At 33.7% G+C, this 25,529-nt stretch overlaps 1 long non-coding RNA gene and 1 pseudogene across 1 annotated transcript; one reads left to right on the top strand and one right to left on the bottom strand.

The window, feature by feature from the left end:
• Positions 1-4,367: 4,367 nt before the first annotated feature.
• On the bottom strand, positions 4,368-5,228 carry LOC141834051 (uncharacterized; annotated as a pseudogene).
• A 13,888-nt stretch (positions 5,229-19,116) lies between these two features.
• Positions 19,117-21,642, top strand: LOC141832797 (uncharacterized). Its single transcript, XR_012602145.1, has 3 exons — positions 19,117-19,710; positions 21,368-21,445; positions 21,538-21,642. It is a non-coding gene; the product is annotated as an uncharacterized LOC141832797 (long non-coding RNA).
• The last annotated feature ends 3,887 nt before the right edge of the window (positions 21,643-25,529 follow it).

Here is a 25,529-nt window from a genome sequence, read left to right as displayed (position 1 = left end):
AACACAGTTAAGTGTTTTATCCAACAACTTAGGGAGTACTAATTTCCATAGTTGGAATGCACCTTGTATGTAGAAGTTCATTCTATTCCTGAAAGGATGATTAGAAGTTCATAATACTAATAGTGGTTCTGTGCATTGTAATTTAGTTGGGATTGTGAATAGAGATTTCAGTAGTGTTTTTGATCTTTTTTAATAAATGGAGGAGAAAATCTCATGCACAGGAAGACAAATGGAAAGAGTACATACATTGTCTTCTTTAAGATTGATGTAGATTGAAGGAGAATCTTGAATTAAACAAATGGCAGGGTTTCTATGGAGGTTATTAAATAACATAGGACAAAAGCACCACAGTTTGCTTTGAGATTGATGTAGATCTGAATGGAGAAACTTTCAAATTATAGAAGACAAATTGAGGGGTTATTAATTTATTATACAGAAGATAAGCACCATTTCTTCTATGATGTTGCTGTAGATTGAGAGAGTAGGAAATCTCTAATCATCGAGAGACAAATTATAGAAAATCTCATATTACTGACGAGATAAGCACCATTTTCTTGTCTGAGATTGAGTAGGTTGGGAAGGGGAAGATTTCACATCCACTCTGAAACCAGCATCATCAGAAATATTCAATAATAAATATGGAAAAACTTTACAAAAAACTATTGCCTCAAAAAAATCTCTATGAATTATAAAATGGGGGGGGGGGGGGGGATCAAAAGGGCATCTCTTTTTTGAGAATCATCAAAGGAGTGCCCCTTTTTTATTTATTATCAAAAGGATGCTCCATCCCGTCTTTGTACACTTTACTTTTCGAAATTGTCTTTATTTTTGATACTATTGTAGTAGCTACGGGTTCATAACTGCTACAATATGGACATTTCAACTCTGATCAACACAAAAAATTGTAGCAGTTATAGTTCATAATTATTACAATATGAACACTTCAATTCTAATCAACACTAATACAACTTATATTATAGCAACATTTCATCTACAATGGTAAATATTATGTTATAGTAGCATTTCGACTCTGATCAATATTAATAACACTATATTGTAGCAACTACAGTTCATAGCTCTTGTAATATAGACTTTTCATCTATGGTCAACACTAATTAACATTAGTCAACACAGGTATCATATTATAACAGTTATGAATCATATTTGCCACAACATACACATTATTTCTAATCAATATTAGTCATTATTATGCTGTAGTAGCTACGAGATCATAACTGTCACAATTGTGTAGTTGTAGTAGTTACGGGATCTGTTATAATTGTATAGTAGTTATGATCTTGTAGTTGCTATAATAATGTCAAAAATAAGGGTAGTTTCGGAAAGTAAGTGTACAGAGGCGGGATAGAACACCCTTTTGATAATAAATCAAAAAGGGGCTCCCTTTTAACAATTTTAATAAAAAGGGGCGCCCTTTTGAGTTTTGCCCTTATAAAATTAAAGAAATCAATAACACATTAACATTACAATAAGTAATTAAGTTCTATGGAACATACATCAATACATCACTAGTTTAGATTGTCTGGAGAAGAGAAATAAAAAATAATTCATTTGACTTGGATCCCTTGCCCACTTGGTATGTTGTTGGAAGCCTTGCCCATTTAGAAGATCGCCTACCCAAGCCCTTGCTCGAGAGCACCACCTATAAGAAGAAGCCAAACCTCAAAATGAAATAAAACACAGATCCATTCAATCATAAAGTCGATCCTTAATAGATTTTTCATGACCAGTTATTCTTAATTATGTTTCAGATATATCCATCCTGGTACTCTGCCGTGTAGACCTGGTAAATGTGTGGTAAATTTAGAGTATGGTGAAATCCAAAATACTCAGCCTTAGATCTCCATTGGAGAATTTTGTGTGGCCATATCTTCAGATGCTGTTGTTCTTGTAGAACCAAGGTTGCCACACTTATCATTACAGAATCTCCCAAAATTGACGGATAAGTGAGATTTGCATTTGATTGATTCTTGTGACACTCAATCTTTGTTTGATTTGTGTGACACTCATATGAATTATAAACTGATTAGTTCCATTATGCCTGGGTTGTTTGTATTTACAGCCTACTCACCATCTGTGCAGTTTCTCAGAATAACTCATGTGGTCTTATGGGTTGGAATTACAGTTATTTACTTGTTTCCTCTTTCCAACTAAGATTTTTGTGAACAGAGAAGCAAAGCATGTTTTTGAGGTTGTCATTTGGATAATACTATAGCGGTTAGCTGATTTGATGTTTTACTCTATTGGATTTTGGATGACAGATAGAATGACTTTAAGTAACATCTTTTAGCAGAATGGTTTCTAGTTGTTTTGGGTGCCTAATATTCCACATTTTCTCTGGTTGATAAAATGGACCTACAACTTCATGTCAACGTTATATGCCAAAAGGTTTTGGGCATAAACGTAATGGATCTGGATTGTTTGGTTAAAAACTACTTAGTCCATTTATTTTTCTAGTCGTCATGTTGTATCAGTTCCTGATTCGAAAAACCTGAAAATTTTTTTTTTAAACATTTGATGAAGGCTCACTAAGCTTTGCCAAACATATTTCAGATTGCAGAAAATGTTTTTAGATTATAGACAGGTCTTGACAAAGATGACACAACAGCAGAAAATGTTTGTGAGTGACGCCTGAACTTTTATCACACTGAGCCAGCTCTCTAGTGGTGACACGAACTTTTGTTACACTGAGCCAGCTCTACAGTGGTCACACCATATCTTGTATTCTGGTTAGGGACGATACTTTTGATGCATGGAGACTGAGTTTGTTTGCACTACCATCTCTGTCAATCAATCATTTGACCTTATTTGAAAGGTTTTTTTTTCAGGTTCAAGTGATTCATTCCACAAGAGCAATTTGGATTTAACATGAGAATTTGTTTTAGGGGCTGTACTTTGATTTGTCTTGCAGCCATGCTGTCGTTGACTTGATGTTTGTTATTTGTTGATTCTGGAGGCAAGGCTGATGCCAAAATGCGGTAGCATGTAAAATAGGCGAAATACATCTCTTAAAGAGTTATGGGTTGCTAGATGCGTATAATACCTTTTATAATTCACTAGAAAGTTGGACCTGCACTTCTCAATAAACCGGAGCCATTTGGTATGCTGGTGTGATTGGCTTTAAGTGGTGGGACTTGACTATAAGTTTTGAAAGTTGTGTAAACACTTGGCAAAATACAAACACAAACTTAGTGCTGCCAAAGTTGGTAATTGACTTGATGGTATGAGGTAGCTTGGTGAATAAGTATGGTACGAGGTATCTAAGAAATTGCAAGAGGAGCATCGAGGTAGCAACTTAGTAAGAGGAGACAAATTACTTAAGTGAAGAGTGAAGGATAACACACTATAAGAATAATAAACTTTAGCGACGGAATCTTCCGTCGCTATTCGGTCACTAATGACATTTAGCGATCGAATTTTCTTATCTCTAAAAAATTGATTGTTGATATCATTTAGCGACAACTATTTAATATCTGTGGTTAATATTAATGATTGAAATTTAAATATATCGCTATTATTAGTGATAGAAATTTAAAAGTTTTATTACTAATCTTAGCGACAAATATTTAATATCCGTCGCTAGTTAACGATGGAAATTTAAATTCGTCGCTAAGATCGTAAATGAAATGCGCTGTTCTATTTCTAATCTAGCGATGAATGTTTAATTCTATCGTTAACTTTAGTTCTTGTATGTTCCCTATTTATATTTTCATAAATAACCATAAACCATCACAAGCGATGATTTTGACAATACATACAATCTAATATACAACAATACAATTACACTTCAATAAATAACAATATAGTCACAAACCAATCTAACAACTTAACAAATTCAATATCTTAAACCAATCCAATCACGATGTAAGTTAAATCAATCTAACAATTTAACAAATTCAATATCTTAAACCAATCCAATCAAGTTAAATCAATCCAACAACTTAACAAATTTAATATCTTAAACTAATCCAATCACAATATATCTAATATAACAAATGAATTCACTCAATATCTCAAATATCTCAAGTTAAGCTAATCAAATAATGATACAATCACAAATATCAAATATCTTAATACAATCATACCAAGTCAAATATTTGAATACAATCATACCAAGTCAAATATTTAAATACAATCATAACATATAAATATCTCAATACAATCACAACCTATCAAATACTTAAAATATCTAACTAGTATAAAATCCTACAAAAAATATAGAAAGAAAGGTTATTAATAAAATAAGGATATATATATATATATATAAAAATTAATAAATTAAATTTACATGTTCATAAGTGATAAACAAAAAAAGAAAAGTTAAAAATATTAATATACCTCTCATGCAACTATTGATCAGGATCATGAGGGTTCTGAGTCTCTTGAGAGTCAAAAGCCATACGACGTTTGACTCATGCGAGCCATAAATTTTCGCATTTCCCGCCTAATTTCCTTGTATCTCAACTGATCTTGGTGAGACTCTTGAAATTTTTGCTCTAATGTGGAGAGTCAATTCTTCAATGTGGCGTTTTCTTGCTCTAGGGCTTCTACCCTAGTAGATGATCCACTAGGACGACCCCTGACCCTAGGGGCTATCACATGATCATAAACGACTCTTGTCTGGGACCCAAGACTGCAAAGGGTGGAGTTTTTTTTTTCCACCGATCACATCATAATAGATCTCATTTACCTAATCAGTGGAGAGAGTCTGCATCTCACCTCACTCTCTATTAGGCTGAGATGTCTATGCAACTCTAGCAGTCATTTCATCCTATTTAAAAATAAATTCATATAAGATATAAAATAAAAAAATTAATCATTGTTAACAGTTAAATAAATTTAAAATTTAAATTCTTACGTCTAATGTTTACGATCAAGGATCGATAAATGTGCATCCTTTAACTTATGTGTCTTGGTAAAAATCTTCCAATAAGTAGGAGGTCGATGTAGCTCATGCTCCTAAATATTAAATAATGCAATTAAATTAAAATAAAATCATTGATAATTAAATAATTCTAATATAAATATATTAATTATAAACTTATCAAGTCCATGGCATGCTCGATGATGGAATGAGATCCAACTGTATGCTTTGTGGATCCGATGTTAGGACCAGTCAACTTAGTGTTTTTGTTGGCTCGAGCTGTTTTTGAATTTGACTGCCATCTTTTTACAACCCAAATGACTTGCCATGCATCTCCAAACATCATCTGGGATCGGATAAAAGACAGGCTTACGCCCTTGCTTCTACATTTGTATAACAGATCCTTGTATAATTTGACACAGATATTATTCTAGGTTTTTTTCAATGCCTTCTTGTGCCCTGGCTCTCAGATATATTTTTTAATAATTTTTTTTATAAATTAGTATAAACAAATAAACTCTTGATAATAAAAATAACTTATTAAAAACTTCTAGTAGTAAAAATCTCGCATGTCCTCGTCTATATGCCTCCATGTAGTACCAAAAAGACACTTTTTTTTCTAAATTTACTAGATATGTACGCTGCAACTCATTGACCATCTGGAATAAAACTATATTACAAAACATATAAATATTATACATATGTTATAAAAATAAATGTGTGAATTGAAAATGACTAATAACACCATTACTTACCAAGCCCCAACAATCCGCAAGATGGTTTGGCCATCTAGTGTTATTGTTTGATTAGACATATCTATATCTGCAAAATAATATTATAATAAATACACATTCAAAACAATAACATTATAACACATACATGTAACAAAACATTATAATACATACACATTCGAAACAATAACACTATAACATATACATGTAACAAAATAAATATTTTTAACTTGTTCTAAATTATTTTATAATAATGCTAATAATCAATTATCGTTATGATCTAAATCATCAATATTAATATTTTTAGAATCCTCCTCGCTAGACTTAATTAATTCAACAAATTTCTCACTGTTGGACATCTCTCCATCATCTATCTCCTGGTAAGGTATATTAGCATTTATAAGTAAGGCAGATGTTGATTGAATTTGAGAATTTACGAAATGTATCTCCACTTCTTCATTTTGAAATGTATCATGGTATTGGGTCGTGATGGAGTTCAGTATTTCTATGGTCAAGCGAGCCTTTCGTACGACAAACTGTCTTGCCTTCGTCGGATATTCAAGATAGAAAATCTGATCCGCTTGGACCACAAATGAAAGGTTCAAACTTGTTGAACCTTTTATTTGTATTAACCTCAACTAAATTGTAGTTTGAGTGTATTCTGGTTCATGTTCTGGGAGTTGAATCATACCAAAAATATTTAAATAATACACATCTTTTTATTGGTAAGGCAGGATATTCAACTTCGATGATTTCTTCAAGTCTCTCGTAATAATCAAACTCAGAATTATTATTGTTAATAAATCCTTTTATGTAAACACTAGAATTAAAGGTTAGTGTGCATGAATCTCGTTGTGTCACATAAAATTTGAAGTCATTAACGTAGTAACCAGAATACACTTGTATTTTATGGAGGGGTCTAGATGCAAGATTGATTATTCTTTCATCTTCCATATTTGATATTCTATGATTGTTCACCTACAATAGTAAGTATGATATAAATTAGATCATAATTTGATATTGGTGTATGAGAAATTATTTATTCTCTAACTTACATAGATTTGAAATCACAATGTAAATTTCGTCTCTAACTTTTCCTTTACCTTACTTGCACTGATTGATGGATTTTGATATTGATCTTGTTCGTAGAAGCTATGATGGATGAAAGGTAAATTTAAAACAATTGGGATGCCAAACAAACAAAAAGGGATTTAGTGTTTAATTATGTCAATCAACTCATCTTATGTAGGGTTTAACCTCCTTACAATTTAGGAGTATGTGTGTTCTTGTAGCATGATATTCTTGTTGATTTAACTATTTTGAAATAGATGCACTAATTGGCTTACCAGGAAACTTGAAAATAGAAAACATCATTGGGTCAGTCGGTTGAGTATTATCAGAATTTCTAAGATACTTGCGATGTCTGATTTGACATTATCAGTAAAATAATATGAGCAGAAAGAAGTTGCTTTTTTAACCAAATCAGTATTACATATTGACCACTCGACTTTTGTTTTGTTACGAATAGTATTCTTTAATTTCCTCAAAAACTGTAGTATTACATATTGACCACTCGACTTTTGTTTTGTTACGAATAGTATTCTTTAATTTCCTCAAAAACTGTTTAAATAGATATATTTATCTATACTGCACTAGATCAGCTAGTTGTGCCTCGTAAGGTAGGTGAACGGACAGATATTCCACTGAATAAAAAAATTTGATAGAAATATACGCTCAAGCTTACATAGTATGATAACAATGTTAGTTTCTAGCTTAAGCATATCAGCCGTTATAATACACTTGGCAGATAAATATCTGAAAAATAGACTCAGTTCTGTAAGTGCTTGCCAAACATTATTAGGTAGCGGTCATGAAAAGCTATTGGAATAAGTCTTTGCACAAACATATGACAGCCATGACATTTCATTTCAAATATTTTAAACTTATTTATATTCATCCATCGGACCATATTAGAAGCATACCCATAAGGAAATTTGATTTGTTTCAACCAACTATATAAAGCTTGTTTACCTTCTCTGTCTAATGTAGAATAAGCCTTTTGAAATTGATTTGTTGTTTCATTCTGATGTAACTCAAGTTTGTTAATAAATTCTTTTAATTTCTCTTATGATTTTGTGGTGTCTTTAGTTCTTCCAAGAACATTCATCACTATATTGACGTTAATGCAAATAAAAGGTTCAACAAGGTTGAACCTTTCATTTTTATGATCCAAGCGGGTCAGATTTTCTATCTTGAATACCCGACGAAGGTAAGAAGAGTTAGTAAATGGTTAGTAGTTTGTCGTATGAAGGCTGGCTCGACCAAAAAATATTGAACTCTATCACGACCCAACACCATGATGCATTTTAAAATGAAAAAGTGGAGATACATTTAGTAGATTTCCAGATTCAATCAATATCTGCCTTACTTGTAGATGCTAATGTACCTTACTAGGAGATAGATGATCAAGAGATGTTTAGTAGTGAGGAGCTTGTTGAACTAATTGAGTCTAGCTAGGAGGATCCTAAAAAAGTTAATATTGATGATTTAGATCATAACGATGATTAAATATTAATATTATTGTAAATTAATTCAGAACAAGTTAAAAATATTTATTTTGTTACATGTATGTGTTATATTGTTATTATTTCGTCAGATCAAGCAGCATTACTAGGTGACTACACTATCTGGTAGGTTGTTGGGTGTTGATAATATTGGTGTTATTAGTCATTTTCAATTAATATTTTTTTTATAATTATATGTATAATATTTATATGTTTTGTAATACAATTTTATTCCAGATGGCTGTCAAGTTGCGGTATACATATCTAGTAAATTTAGAGAAAGAGTGTCTTTTTGGTACTACATGGAGGCATGTAAATGAAGGCATGCGAGATTTTTATTACTAAGAGTTTTTGATAAGTTACTTTTATTATCAAGAGTTTTATTTGTTTATACTAATTTATAAACTTTTTTTAAAGAAAATATACTTGGGAGCTAGGGCACGAGGAGACATTTAAAGAAACTAGAAAAGGTGTAAGACCATCCTTTATCCCAGATGATGTTTGGGATGTATGACAAGCCATCTAGGTTGCAGAAAGATGCAGTCAAATTCAACGACAGCTCGAGCCAACAAAAACACCGAGCTGATTGGCCCTAGCATCGGATCCACAAAGCATACAGTTGGATTCTGTTTGACCGTCGAGCATGCTCTCGACTTGGTGAGTTTACAATTAATATATCTATATCAAAATTATTTATTTATCAATAATTTATTTTGATTTAATTGCATTATTAAATATTCAGGAATATGAACTACAATGACTTCCTACTTGTTGGAAGATTTTTACCATGACACACAAGTCAAAGGATGACACATTTGTTGATCCTTGATCGAAGGCATTAGACATAAGAATTTAAAATTTAAACTTATTTAATTGTTAACAATGATTAACTTTTTTAATTTTATATCTGATATGAATTTATTTTTAAATAGGATGAAATGACTGCCAGAGTTGTATAGATGTCTCAGCCTAATAGAGAGGGAGGTGAGATGCAAACTCTCTCCATCGACCAGGTAAAAGGTTTATTATGATATGATCAGTGGAAGGAAGAAGAGCTCCACCCTCTATGGTCTTGGGTCTCATGCGAGAGTCATTTATGATCGTGTAATCACCCCTAGGGCTAGGGGTTATCCCAATGGATCATCTATTAGGGTAGAAACTCTAGAGCAAGAAAATGTCGCATTGAAGAATCTGCTCTCCACACTAGAGCAAGAATTTCAAGAGTCTCACTAAGCTCAATTGAGATACGAGCAAATTGGGCGAGAAATGCAAGAGTTCATGGCTCGAATGAGTCAAACGCTGCATGGGTTTGACTATCAGGAGCCTTAGGATCTGTATTAGTAGCTACATGAGAGGTATGTTAAAATTTTTAACTTTTTTTTATTTAACACTTATGAACATGTAAATTTAATTTATTAATTTTCATAATATATACATATCCTTGTTTTATTAATAACCTTTCTTTCCATATTTTTTTTTGAGGATTTGATACTAGTTGGATATTTTAGATATTTGATAGGTTGTGATTGTATTGAGATATTTTATATGTTATAATTGTATTCAGATATTTGATATGCTATGATTGTATTGAGATATTTGATATTTGTGATTGTATCGTGATTTCATTTGTTTAACTTGAGATATTTGATATATTGAGTGGATTCATTTGTTATATTTGATATGTTGTGATTGGATTAGTTTAAGATATTGAATTTGTTAAGTTGTTGGATTGGTTTAACTTGTATCGTGATTAGATTGGTTTAAGTTATTGAATTTGTTAAGTTGTTTGATTGGTTTGTGATTGTATTGTTGTTTATTGAAGTGTAATTGTATTGTTATATATTAGATTGTATGTATTATCAAAATCATCGCTCGTGATGGTTTATGGTTATTTATGAAAATGTAAACAGGAAACTTACGAGAACCGAAAGAAGCTGTAAAAATTTGTCAGATATTAATGACGGAATTTAAAAATTATCGCTAATTAGCGACGAATATTTAAATTCGTCGCTAAAGTTAGTAATAGAATTAAACATCCGTCCCTAGATCAGAGATGGAATACTGCATTCCATTTACGATTTTTGTGACGGATTTAAATTTTTATCGCTAATTAGTGATGGAATATATAATATCCGTTGCTAATATTAACGACAGATATAAATTTCTGTCGCTAGTATTAGCGACGGATATTATATATTTCGTCGCTAATTAGCGACGGAAATTTAAATACGTTGTTAAATGACGTTAGCGATCGATTTTTAGAGATAAAAAAATTTGATCGCTAATCGATTGCTAAAGGTTGTTAGGGGCATATGAGGGGTTAATTATTAGGTTGAAGAAAGAGAAAAGAAAAAAAAAAGACAAGCAAAGGGTTGAAAATAATAAAAACACAAAAGGTTACTTGGGATGATACCTCATCGAAAGAAGATGAAGTTGTTAAAAACAGAAACTTCCTAGCCCCTATCGCCAATTATGATGGAGTTCTATCAACAACATCTAAAGAAGAAGAAAAAACAAGAAGAAGAAGGGAGCTCAATTATATTATACTTGCTGGATAAGCAAGGTAAACACTCTTTCTCTAGATAAATTGTTAGATGCAATTTCAAGTTAAACTAGAATCCTTAAATAAGGCTAAGTAAAAGAATGCTCATCTTAAACACTTACTGGAATTTTAGAATAAAAATTAGATAACTTTACTCTTAGTGATTAATTACATGATTTAGAAGTTAAGAATAAGGATTTGAAGGATCAACTAGATACCTTGAGAATGATTCTAGAGAAATTTACTATAGGTTCAAAATTTTTAAACATGATTATTGGAAGTCAAAAGGTGAACTTTAATAAGAATGGACTACAATATAGACAAACTAAAAATGAAAAGATAAATCATTATCTAGCTGGGGGCAATCTAATACAGATGATACATAGGAAATGAGTTTCTAAATAGTATTTAGTCAATTTGATTGAGATTAAATGATTTTGGGCGTTCAAATCATTTATTGCTCTTTAGAGTATTTTAGAGAAGTCAACCATGTTGGATTCCATTCAATATCAATTAATATGTTAGACGTATTACTTTGCTTGATTATAATTGCATGATTACATAACAAAGTTAGAATATCTTATTTACCTCTCACATAAAACATAGGTTTAAAGTTGATATTTGTATTTAGAAACTTAGATATCTTAGAAAAATACTATTGATTCATAATGTTAGTTTGATGCATTATAATGAACTATATCTATATAATAATCATTAGCCAATAGAGAAGATGAAAAATTTTATATTGAAAATATAAGGTTCTATTTGACAAGATACGCTTACTATTTTCTAAATTATGTTTTGTGAGGGATCACAAAATGAGAAACATCGAGATGTCAACTCAATTAGAGGAGGCAAACTATATAGTATTAGTGCAATCATGCCCCAAGTGATTTGATGTAGTCTTTGTCTGTTGTATTTGATGTGTGTGTGTAGGGACTATAAGAACATACATGGAGTAGCTCTAGAGCATTGACTTAGCATAGTCAGTTGACAATTCGATAGTTTAAGGTCCATAGAGACCAGAGAAGGTTACATGAGGCAAATTGAGTGACTGTAAGACAAGGAGTATCAAGGCAACAAAGATGGTAGTTGAGGGAAGTAGACTTCAAAGGCAAATGTGTGAAAGATGACACAGAAAGGAGTCGTGGACTTATGTGCATTAGAAGGATGAGGGCTTCTAGACGAGGTCAAGCTACAAGGATAAGTCTCTGGTGAGCTGTGAGAGTTGAGTCACTTGTACCAATGGGAGACAAGGGTATAACTCAACTTAGGTACACTCGATCTTAGAAGGTCATAGTCAGGGTTTACCAGTTGACTGTATTGGATACCACTTGACTATGGTCGAGAAACTCAATACCTCAAATCGATTTGAAGTATAAGGATTTAGCAATCAATTGGAGATGAATTCCAATAGTTAATTTTGTCAAAAATGGCAACACACAGAATGATTCGATTCTTGGCTGAATCAAGTGCATTAGAAGGAGATAGACTCAAAGGAAGAAGACTTTGAGGCGAGGTCAAACTGCAATGATAATTCTCTGGTGAGCTATGAGAGTTGAGTCACTTGTACCCATGGTAGACAAGGGTAGCACTCAACTTAGGTACACTTGATCTTAGAAGGTTATAGTCAAGGTTTACCAGCTGACTATATTGGAGAGCACTTGACCGTGGCAAAAAAACTTAGTACCTCAATTAAATTTGAAGTATAAGGGTTTAGTAATCAATTGGAGATGAATTCCATAGTTACTTAGGTTCAAGAAGCCAACAAATAGAATGTTTTTATTTGTGGCTAAATCAAGTGCATTGGAAGCATATAGACTCGAAGTAAGAGGGCTTCGAGATGAGGCTAAGCTACAAGCGTTAGTCTCTGGTGAGCTGTAAGAGTTGAGTCCTCTGTACCCATGGGGGATGAGGTAGAATTCAACTTAGATAGATTCGACCTTAGGAATGTTGGTGTAATCAGCCTTTAAGATTTTAATATTATTTGATCAATTTTTTAATGGAGAATCTGGTCAAGGTTGGCCAAGTAACTTGATCAAAGTTGATTAAGTTAGTATACAGTTCAAGCAAGTCAAGGTTGATTGAATGCTTGAAAGTGAGTGGTAAAATCCAAGTAGATTAAGGGTGAACAAATGTATATAGGGGATGTAGCTCAGATGGTAGAGCGCTCGCTTAGCATGTGAGAGGTATGGGGATTGATACCTCGCATCTCCATATTTTTTAATTTTTTTGAGAAATTGTAGTTCTCACAACATAAAAAATAATTTTTAACCCTATAAAAATTTAAATTATATTTGTAATGTAGCAAAATTTAATCACAAAATTTTTTATGTTTTATAAAATTTTTCTTTTATTAAAAATTAATTATTAAATATTTTTAAATTAATATAATTGATTGAATTAGTTTGGTGCTTATGATGAAGTAGGTAGACGTGAGCAAAAGTTTGATTAAACTGACCGAATTAATTGAATTTAAAAATTTGATTAGAAAATTTTAGAATTTTAATTTTTTTAAAAAAAATTAATTATATCAGTTAATTCATTCGAGTTCAATTTTAAAATTATTTTTTTGATTAAACATAATAAATTAAATAAATCAAACCAAAAAAATTAATTAATAAATTTCTAATTAAGTAAACTTATAAATTTCTAATTAATCGATAAATCTCCCATAATATTTGAAAAATTAGGTTATTTCAGATTTCTATCGAATTAATCGATATTTTATCGGTTTGATTTGTTTATTTTTTATTTGAAAATTTGGTTAGTTCGGTTATTTTGAAAAAAAATTGATTTGTTTAATTTTGAATAATTCAGTTCAGTTCAATTTTAATAGAATACTCTTCTGCAAAAAGGTGGATCCGCCACCTTAGCGGCCCCACAAAATCGAGAAAGTGCAGTTGATTACAACGCAGGAGGGTATTGCCTGGCTTCGCTAGGATTCAAACCCTTGCCCTCTTCTGCAAGTCTGCTGCGTCGTAACCAACTCACCTATGCCCCGGGGACTTTAATAGAATACTCAATCTATAAGTAATTGATGTAAATAAGTAGGGTATTATCCCAGATTGTAAAGTGCTTACTTAGCATGTGTGAGGCACGGGTTCAATTTCCCATATCTCATTCGTTTATTTTCAATATTAAATTTTTTTGATTAAATCTGAATAAATAAAAAAATTGGTAAAATTTTAATTAAGTGAATTTATAAATTTTTAATTAATCGATAAATCGTTTATAATACTTTAAAAATTAAGTTATTTTGATTAATTTAATTTTTATCAAATTAATCGATATTTTATCGATTCGGTTTGTTCAATTTTAGTTAATTTGGTTCAGTTCGATTTTAACTAAGTACTTAGCCCAAGAAGTAGAAGATGTAGACAAGTATAGGATGTAACTTAGATGGTAGAGCGCTCACTCAAAATTTAGTCATGAGAATTTTTTATGCTTTATAAAGATTCTCTTTTGTTAAAAGTTAATTATTAAATACTTTCAAATTGGAATAATTAATAGAATTCATTGAATTAGTTTGGTGATTATGTTGAAGTCGATAGGGGTGAACAAAAATTTGATTAAACAGATCAAATGTAAAAATTTAGTTCAGTTATTTCAAAATTTTAATTTTTTCCTAAAAGAATAAGTTATATCGGTTAATTTGTTCTGTTTCAATTTTAAAATTCCTTTTTAATTAAATCGAAGAAACTGAATAAATAAAAAAACTTGGTAAATTCTTAATTAAGTGAACTTATAAATTCCTAATTAATCGAAAAATCTTCCATAATACTTGAAAAATTAGATTATTTTGATTAATTCAATTTTGATCAAATTAAATCAATATTTTTATTGATTCGATTTATTCGATTTTTATTTAAAAATTTGATTGGTTTGATTATGTAAAAAAAATTCAATTTGTTTGATTTCGATTAATTTAGTTCGGTTCGATTTTAATCGAATATTCAACCCTAGAAGTAGGAGTGTAGGCAAGTAGGGGATGTAACTCAAATGGTAAAGCGCTCATTTAGTATGCGAGAGGCACGGGGTATTCAGTTGAGTCGGTGTGTTATGCATGTTTACACATTTCACAAACGTGCGTAGTAGAAGAAAAATAATAATTACAACTAATTATTACAACACTCGCAACACACGTATGTAGGATACAATAGGTACAAAACATAACTGAAGTTTAAAATTTTAAGAATAATATTTATTCTAGGTATACTTGATGGATGATGTGGAGTGAGAATAACATCAATCAAGCAGCTCTATCAAAGTTCTACTTCTATTGGTGATCCACACCAAGCTCTCATCTGAATATCTTTCAAAGCCACGAGTCGCGTCATCGTCTTCGATACTAGTCGATGATTAACTACGATCAATACGAGAGAACATCCTAATATTGAAAAACATGCAACAATACACGTCGTGTTTATTTTCTGGGGCTTTCTAGCTATCGCCGATAATCGTATTCCCGACGTAAATTTTGGTGGTCAGCTTTCGACCGTCGATGAAGGGTAAACAGCCAGAACCTTTCTAGCGAAGATGAAACAAACTCCAACAGCTTCACAAGCTTCCGCCAACCACACATGGGCGAAAGACAACAACACTAGCAAACAGGTTGCCGACCATGAACAACAAACTCCAACAGTGGCTGATGGTTTCTCCGGTGATTGACGGGTGTAGTCAACAGCAAGCTCGGACATTGAAAGTAGCTCAAGCTCTTGGTCACGGATAGCAACCTCCGGTGGCTTCACAAGCCTCTAGTAGTGGCTCAAGCTCTTGGTCGTGCGCGAGAGAAACAAATTGGCAAAAAGGGGCATTGTTGGGTTTTCTTCTTTCGACTGTGGGCGACAATCGCTGCAGCGGGGAGAGGAAGAAAAGCGCCACGATTGGAAGGAAGTCGCGGTCGAGCAAGGGAAGAAGGAAGCAGTGTGCGATCGAATAGGGTTTTCGATCACCACTCTCTCGAAGTCGGCAGTACTCAACTTTCTGATCTCTCTTCACTGAGAGAGGCAGCTCGAGTTTCAACAATCGTGATTTCAGAAATCATGAATCGGGAAAATGGAATCGATGGCTAGGTTTTGAGTTTATTGTAGCAAACTCAATTTTGGATCGATTATTGTAGCAATTAGGGTTAGCAAATCGGGGTTTTGGTTAAGATGGATGGATAGTTGTGATCAAACCTAGTTTCAATCTCAATCATCCATTCCTAATTTTATGTTATATCTCATACAACATATTATTGGATTTGGATCCAATCTGAACTAAGTTGATCCAATTTGGTTCAAAATTAAATTGTTTGGTTCAATAATGAAAATCACCTTCAATCAGAACCAAACCAATTTGGTTCATTTCATCTTTATAAGACGAAGCCCATCATCACTTCCAATCTAGTAGGAGACCCGCCCGTGATGATGAGCACGACCAGTGCAAGTCTCTTTTCACCGCTTCTTGTTCCACCATCAAATATGCATCGTTTTAGCTTTGAATCAGATCCTGTCAATCAAAAATATACAAAGAGTAAATCTCCGAGCAAAAGAGTAGAAACATGTAATAACTAAAGAATAAGGTGTGATAAAGTAGATCATATGCAATGAATTACAAGTACATGAGCATTAAATAAGGCTAAAAATTATATATGACCTACGCTCATCACACCCCCAGACTTAAACTTTTGCTTGTCCTTGAGCAAAAACCTACATTTAGATTCATGAATTGAAAGAATGGAGTATCATAATCTCTAGTGAATCACAACCAATCCTATCATATAGTAATATTGGTGAGCTAAACATTAAAATTACTTAAATGTGACCTAAGAGTTAGTTCTCTGTGTTCGGTGCAAAAAGTGGCCTTAGTCCATTTGGTATCAAAATCCTACTTAAAGTCAAGTCGTCATGTTACTGCGTTCCTAAATATTTTCAGCCTTAGAAACTTACCTGCCATAGGCTAAGTTCATCCATTCCATTACATAAGGTCTTAAAGGATTGCCTCAAGATCAAGAGAAATATATCATTATTTCTCCAGTAATCCTTACCGATCTCAAAGGGGTAATTGACATGCTTCCACTCTCGACACTATTTTTTCATCCATTATTTTTTTTAGCAATGTATTGAAATTAAAGTAAATAAGCTTTTGAGTTTTTTTTTGGATTTAGGATTTTTTCAAAAGAGTTGGCATGACTTAAGTTGATCTAGTAACCAAAATGTAATGGAAGATCACTATGGAAACACTAGTACTAATTAGGTCTCATGAATCATGACTAATTTCCGAATTAATCAACCTCCTATATTAGGCAATAGTGTAAGCAGATCCTAAAACTAGGCCAAAACTCAAATTTTTTCAATAAAAATATAGCTCATTTCATGCTACTAAGGATAGGAAAGATCAGATCATCAAACATACTAACTTCGAGCATCAAATCAATGAAATCTAAAATAAATGTGCTAGTATTTTTGCAAGAAGACAAACTATCAATTATGTGATAAGTGATGCCACTAGCTAGAAAATCTAACTAATAACCCAAAATATATGCATCCCCCCATACTTACATTTTTCTATGTCTCAATGAAAATAAAGAAATATTAATGGAGCAGAAATATGATTGGAGAGAAATTATCCAATGAAGCTCAGAAGATGTTCAGAGCCTTTAGTTATTTCACTACAAAAAATCTATCATCTGCGACGAATTTTACGACGAATTTTCTAAAAAAATTTATCACAAAATAGTTTATGACGAAATTTACGATAAATTTAAATTCGTCGCAATCAAATTGTCGCCAAACTCTACGATAAAAAATATAATTTCATCGTAAAATTTTGTGATGAAATATGATATTCATCGTAAAATTCATCGTCAATTGGCGACGAATCTCAAAGTATATTAGACACACTATAAGAAAATTATTATATACCCACGGTAAGTTTTAGCTACGCATATACAAACTGTAGGTAAAGGTAATATATGTAGGATCGAATAAGCGCTAGAGGGAGGGGTGAACTATCTTTTAGTGGTTTTCCCCGATTTTGAAACCTCATAAACTTAATCGTGCTCGTTCGTAAACCAAGTAATATGCAGCGAAAATAAGAACAACGAAAACCAAGCAAGGACAAGCTTTATTTTTACTTGATTCATAGCCAAAGACTGCTTCACAATCTTTGATCGTTTACGTATGACCATTTCACTAAAGAACTCGTTTCCTTACGGAAAGGAGTTGTAACATTTACACAAATTCGATACGATAAAAACTTTTATCATAAATTACAATAGTGCAAAAATGTAAAGCGTTACGACGACTGGTCGGGTGTTGCTTCTCGCTCAAGGTGCCGTCAGCTCAACTTGAATTGTCTTGGAATGAATGAATGAAGCCTCTGTTCGAAGTGCTTTTATAAGACCTTCCAGCAGCTTGGATTCCCATTCCAGGTGACTCCACATAGACCGTCGATCCGCCATCTTTGTAGTTGACTCGACTTTCTAATCGACTGGACTCTCACTTCCGATCGACTCTATGCTGACGTGGAGGATCTGGATAGACTTTGACTTCCGTAGTGATTATCCAAACCTAAGTCGCTTGGACTGTCCGATCGACTGAATTTCGGATAGTCACCCGGAGTCAAAATCTCAATCTCTCCAATCTGCATTACAAGTTAGTCCGAAAATATAAAGTAATAAATTGGTAAACAGTTCTTTGAACTGTTAATTGATCTTAGCTTCGGGTTTTCAGTGAAACCTTGGGTTAGATCGACGCCTACAATTCCACTCCGGGAACGCATCTTGACCCACTCCACTCGGGAGAATTTACCTGAGTTGCCAACAAGTCCTCCAGACTTGTTGGACTTCCTGCTTAGCTGTGGTCCTTGACCCCTAGGAATTTACTAGGATCCGGTCCTCCGACCGTCCTCCACCAAGCCTTGACCGTCTAGACTTCCACCAAGCCTTGGTCCTCCTGACCTACTTGGATTTTGTCATGCTTCCCGATCCTCCTGACACTGCCTGGACTTGCATCTGGGGTACTTGACCTGCTAAGTCTTCTACTTGATCCTCCAGACCAGGACTTGCCCTTGCCTAGCCTATAACTAGGACTTTGTTTTGCCTAGCCTCAACTAGGACTTTTCTTGTACTCCCGGCACACTAGATCAACTTTGTTAGTTCAACCACACACTTAACTTGAACCTCGTGCCATTATCAAAACCAAAGTTCGATCATCTGATGCTTCCCGCATCAACAATATATAGTCACAGATATATGACATCGTCACTATAAGTTATAGGGATAAATATCAATACTGTGACTATTAGATATCTATACCTATACTTATATTTGACTATCACTATAACTCGACAAACCAAGCCCTAACTCGGCCTTTCCCGGTTTAAAAGGGCCTTATCCCGGTTTAAGGATCGCGATTTTAGGGTTGAGGGTGAGCTCCCCTGCTTCGCCGCGTTCTCGCCGACCACGTGAGAACGGTGGTGGAGCGCTAAAATCCTTCGTCGGCCGCAAGCGTGGGAGAAGAGAAGTGAACCCTAGTCTCCTTCACCGTGTGCTTGCCGTTCTTTCTCTTCCACCGCGACAAAAATAGAGAGAAAATAGGGGGTTGAGTGTGGCTGCTTTGCCGGTGGCTTCGCCGGGTTGATTTCTTCTATTCTCCGTCCGCCGGAGGAGGAGATGGAAGCCCTCTTCTCCGTGGTCATCACTTCTCCTACCGCGCGCGCATGAGACCGTTGCCTGACGCCGCTGTTCATGCATCTGTCGGAGAGGAAGAGGGTGAAACCAACCCTAGCTTGGTTGCGTGGGTTACGAGGAGAAGAAGCCTAGTTTCCCTTACTCTTCCTCTATTCTGTTCGCTCTGTTCTGTGTTCTGACTCTACTAGACCACCGTTGGAATGCCATCAGAGACGCTACCAGAGAGGAGATGCTGTCCTTGCGTTGCTGGTTTCGCTGCCAGATTGTTTGCCGAAGCGGAGCTGCCACCGCGTCAATGTTGGAATTTGGATCAGGTTGTATTAGGATTTTGCCTAAGTTATCTACTTCATTTTGCATGATTTATTTTCGATGAGCCTAAACCTTTTCGTTATCAAACAAATAGTTTTCTCTAGTAATGTGCCTCATTTTTTTTTGTCCATTCACAAATTCTGTTTCTGAAAATCGCAGTTAACAATGTCTCAAAAATCTAGTATGATACATAATGTCTTCAGAGGAGATTTTCATTAAGGAATCAAAGTATGTTTGTTCAATGTTTTACATGTATGCCAGGTTGATTTGAAAAAATTATTGCATTGTAGTTCATCTCATTGATTAACTCACTTGTGATGTATTTTCTTGATAACTTCTTTGCCTTGAACATAGTTTTCTATTTTCATTTCCTGGAACTTGCTGTTGAATGCATCCTTCATAGGCAACATAACACAAGCTGCAACATAAACATCATTTAAAACCTCATTTTGCCACCAAAAATCAACACTTTAGAAAAATATTTCACCTCCATATGCCAAGCACATGAAAATTCTTTTCATTAGATTCGTGTAGGCCGCAAAAAGATTGAAAATGATCTACAATTGAAAAGGAGCAATTTCTCCACACCTTGCTAACTGGTAGGACTTTCTTTAACACATCATGTAACATAGATAAATTGGATTTGGATGTTGGCATACCTAAAACAACCTTTGTCAACTAGGGTTCTGTCAAAATGCTAGAATTTGTTACAAAATGGCATCATGATCTTGAATACTGTTACTGATGGAAAATTATTTCATGATGCAATTCATTATTTCATGATGAAAAATTTAGGAAATTTGTTATAAAAATAGAATCATGATCTTGAATATTGTTACTGGAATTTATTGCAAAATGGCATCATGATCTCGAATATTGTTATTGATGGAAAATTATTTCATGATGCAATTCATTATTTCATGATGAAAAATTTAGGAAATTTGTTGTAAAAATAGCATCATGATCTTGAATACTGTTACTAATGTAATTCATTATTGTCTTTTACATTTGATGTTAACTGTTATGTTTTGGGCTTTAGTCCTTTTTTTTGTTGGTTTATGCTCACTATATTGCTGTGCCTAGGATTGATTATATAATATTTTGATTTTAGTTTTTTCATAATTTTATATTTATGTTTTGTGTCAAAAACAACTCAACAAGTTCCTATAATGCTTCATGAATTAATTGAAGCTTTAGGAGACAGATAATTCATGAGGTTTATCAATCCATATGAAATTATGACTTGGTGTATAGTAGATTTGTTTGAAATATGCTCTTCATAAAGGAAATTTGAATATTTATATGTTCAATGTTAATTCTTTTCTTGTGCTAGCATGCCCTTATTCAAATTTCAAAGGCAATTAAGTTTCATTGAATTATTGATTTTTATTTTTACTAAGTTTATGCTTTGAGAGGATCATGTTGTTGTTGTAGTTGTATATATTTATCTAGACATGAAGACTCAACTTAGGCAAACCAAATATATTAGTATTGAGAATGAATTTTGCAGTAACTTGGGTAGCTATCTACAGAGTAAAATCCCTATAACTTCTCTATGCAACACTGCATTAGTTTTGTCCGCTAGTTTAATTAGTTTTAGCACTAATCACGAAAAATTCCTTAAATTGTTATCTTAGTTCAAAATTTATATATTTTTTATAGGTTCCGGATGCTTCAAGTAAGTCAAATGATCAAAGCAATTCAAGATCTCAAAGTGTATGAAGATCATGAATATAGTAGGTACTTAATTTTATTAACTTTCATTAAGATTGATATTAGTTTTGTTAAATACATTCACTTATATTAATGCTTCATTATAATTTAATTTACAGGTGATAACTAGAAGCGAATGTGCTCTTTTTGTTGATTGTTGGTGATTCATGTTTTGGAATTATATTTTGTATGCACCACATATATGTACTTTATGGGAGCATAACATGTACTTTTTTAGATTTTCATAATTCCGTTTGTTTGTAATATTGATACCTATTACTTTAGGACATGATTTACTTTTAATATAATTGGAGTTTTTTTTAAGATGATTGTTATTCTTATGTAAATTTAAATATATAAATTGAATTCTAAATTTTAATTTTTTATAACAAAAGTGTAGTTATAATCTATACCCCCAGAAAAAAATGTCATGTGGTTATAAGCTATACCCACGAAAAAAAAGACTGTGGGTAATTATCTAGTGATTATTTGTGACATTTTTTAGTTCTATCGTTAAAACTGACGGTAATGGGTATCGTCATTATATGTTACACCCACGGCAAAAAAATCATAGTTAGGGGTTTAGGGTTTAGGTTTAGGGTTTAGTGGTTTAGTGTTTACGGTTTAGGGTTTAGGGTTTATGAGTTTAGGGTTTAGTTTTTTAGGAGTTTATAGGGTTTAGGGTTTATGACACATCTTCCAAGATTAGAGACATAACCATCTGGGTTTAGTATTTTTAGGAGAGTAGGTTATAGTTTTTTCTTGCACAAATTATCTTTTATTTTCCTGGTATCCATGATTGTATTAATCGGATTATCAAACACATTCTTCTCAATATGCATTACATCAAGGTTGTGATGAATCAAATGACTTTAGGGTTTAGGAAAATTATGGTTCACTTGTTAATCTCAATGGCGGGGGTTAAAGTGGTTTTTAGGAACGATTTATAGGTTTACGGTTTAAGGGTTTACAGTTTAGGTTTTTAGGGGTAAAGTTAGGGGTGTAGGGTTAAAGGGTTTTAGGGTATAGGTGAGTATTGTATGTTTTGTCCATAATCTTCATCAGATATGTTAAAGCGGTTTAAGGGTTTATTACAAAGTAAAAATTTAGGGTTTACGGTTTACAATTTTAAGTTTGCGTGGTTATGATTTTAGGGTTTTAGAGTTTATCGTTTGGTCTAATTAATTCAAACAAAATTTAATAATAAAATTAACATTAAACTAAATGCAATTATAGTTTAGGGTTTAGTTTTTTAGGAGTTTATAGGGTTTAGGGTTTATGAGTTTAGGGTTTAGTTTTTTAGGAGTTTATAGTTTACGGTTTACTAAAAACTATTCACGGTTTACAATTTTAAGTTTACGGGTTATGATTTTAAGAGTTTATAACTATACTTAAACTAAATATACCTATTCACATTTCTAAAATAACTATACTTATAAATATACCTCAAGTCGATAAAGTATCTCTCTAATTACTTTCGTCCACGCAAATTTGTCAACCTGCAAAAACAACATTAAAAAAATAATCAACATTAAATTCATATCATGTATCATACAACCTATGCAATATCTATACAACACAACTTAAGCATTTTAACTTGAGTTTAACACGACACCAATACCACATTACCATACAAACACAACATCAACAGTAAATTGAGAATGTTTATTACACATCCCACATCAACCAAACAATTTTCATGTGAGATACATATATATTCATACTGTCATCAACATTTTACAATTTGTACAACACTTAATCCTATCACAATCAAATCGGAGGTGAGTAATTGTGCAACCGGCCAGTGGCCAGTCGGCGCCGTGACAACACTCATTTTTATAGTTTATTTTAGCTATAATACTTGATGTTTTGATCCTCTCGTTGTGTAACTATTGAATATTAACACATATTGCTAGTAAGAACTTATTTTGGATTATATTACTTAATCTTACAAATTTTGAGATTGATTCTAACATTTTTCAAGTGTTTTTGTAGGATACCTAAAGAGCCATGAAGTTGGATCGAGTTAGAGCACATTTTGATGTGTCTAGAGGTTTTTGAAGTGTTTCAGAGGCTACCAGGGTCGTGCTTCACCTCTCCAGGCCGTGTCTCACAAGGCACGGCCGTGCCTCACCTTGCCCAGGGTGCCTCACGAGGCACGACCGTGCCATGTTCCAGGGTTCAAAATACTACTGTGCCTCAGCTGAACTACTCTACAGACCAAAAGTAAAACGACCATAAATCTTAGCTTAGATGGAACCACAGGACATACCATCTACCACCTATCAAAATGAAGATAACTTCAAGATCTATAAATTTGCTTCAGGGTGCGCCAAAGGATTCCTTCTCTAAGCTGTGCTAAAAGGTACGGTAATGTCTCTTCCACAAAATACTTCCTACTCTGGGCCATGTCTATTCTACAGAAGGGTACCCTCTCTAGGCTGTGCCTATTAGGCACGACCATGCCTATTTTACAAGAAATGACTTCTCCAGGCCGTGCCTCATGAGGCACGGTCGTGCTTCATATTGCCAAGGCCGTGCCTCACTTTTCTAGGGTTCAAACACGGTCGTGCCTCATTTGGACTGCTCTGCAGAGTAAAATGGGCATAACTTTTAGCTCTAATGGAACCACGGGCCGTGCCACCTACCAAAATGAAGATAACTTCAAGATCTACAACTTTGCTTCAGGGTGTGCAGAAGGATCCCTCCTCTAGGGCATGCTAAAAGGCACGGTTGTGCCTCACTTGCAAAAATTCCCCTATTTTGGGTCGTGCCTTTTTTCCAGAGGCGTGCCTTGGCCGTGCCTAGGCTGTGCCTTGGCCGTGACACGGTCGTGTCGTGGAGCTGTTTTTGAGGGGTATAAAAGCTGAATTTTGTGAAGGAAAAGCATTCTTCCCTTTGGACTTGCCCTAGACGCCACCCATCTTCATCACCACCATCTCATCCATCATCCACCATTAGAAAGAAGTCAAAGGGATTTCCGTCTTCAATCCGACCATCTTCCATCCACTGAGGAGTCAACGGGATTTCCTTCTCCTCCCTATCATTTCACCTGCCGCTTCAACCACGGAGATTGCATTAGAGTTGAGGATTCCTTCACCGCATCCTTCCGTGGAGTTTTTGTCACCTCGCATCCACCTCCAGCCAAGGACATAGGGAGAATCATTAGATTAACTCTATTTATTATTTTTGAGCATAGATTAGATTTTTGGCATGTCAAGTGTTTGTTAAAATTCCTCTTACAGTTTTGGATGTTGATTTTCCTTAGATTTCTCTGTGCTTGTTTAGTTGTTGATGCACTTATTTATTTGTTGCACTCTTTACTTTATTAATGCAATTTGTTCTTGATACTTAGTTTTCTTTCCATTGTTTAGAATTAGAACTTAAAACAACCCCCCCATCTAATCCAAAAAGAGAAAAATCCAAATCTTCAATTGTCTAATAACCACTAGGATTACCTTACACCATCTACAATCGTTGGGAGACGACTCGAGTTACCCTATACTACTTTAGTTAGGGGATTCGGTATTAATTAAATTGACGTGCTCATTTACACGACAATCTGAGCACACATCAATTTTTGGCGCCATTGCTGGGGATTGATAGCGGTGTTTAGGTAGTTCTAGGTAGTTCTAGCTTTGAAGCTTGCTTATAAGGGATAAAACTGTCCAATTAATGCTAGTTTATGCTGATTTGTTCATTTTGACTCCGATTGACTGAAATTTGGTAGGTTGAAAAAAAACGGCCTAGGGAAAACTCACCGCCTTTGGCCGTGAAATAAGCCCAATTTTTGACCAAATTCCTTCATTTTGACCACTTTTTCATTTTTGTAAAAAAACTTTTCATTTTCTTTTCATTTTCATTTACTATTATTGTTATGGTGGTCACAAAAATAAAAATTAAAAAAATTATTTGGTACTTCAATTCCTTGTTATACTTGAGATCATTATGTATTGTTTCTACACCTAGTTGTCTTGTTTGCTTGCTTGCTTTCATGTGAGACCATAGTGCATGACCAGGGCATCTAGGGAGCCATTACTTGAATACGATCCAGAGATTGATAGAACATTTCCATACCTTACAGAGAGCTCAGAGGAATCCAGTGATCAAC

Source organism: Curcuma longa, chromosome 8, assembly GCF_044706935.1.
Source record: "Curcuma longa cultivar G26 ecotype Majalengka, Jawa Barat chromosome 8, ITB_CL_G26_1.1, whole genome shotgun sequence".
Taxonomy (NCBI): domain Eukaryota; kingdom Viridiplantae; phylum Streptophyta; class Magnoliopsida; order Zingiberales; family Zingiberaceae; genus Curcuma; species Curcuma longa.
This window is presented reverse-complemented; position numbering and strand designations above follow the sequence as displayed.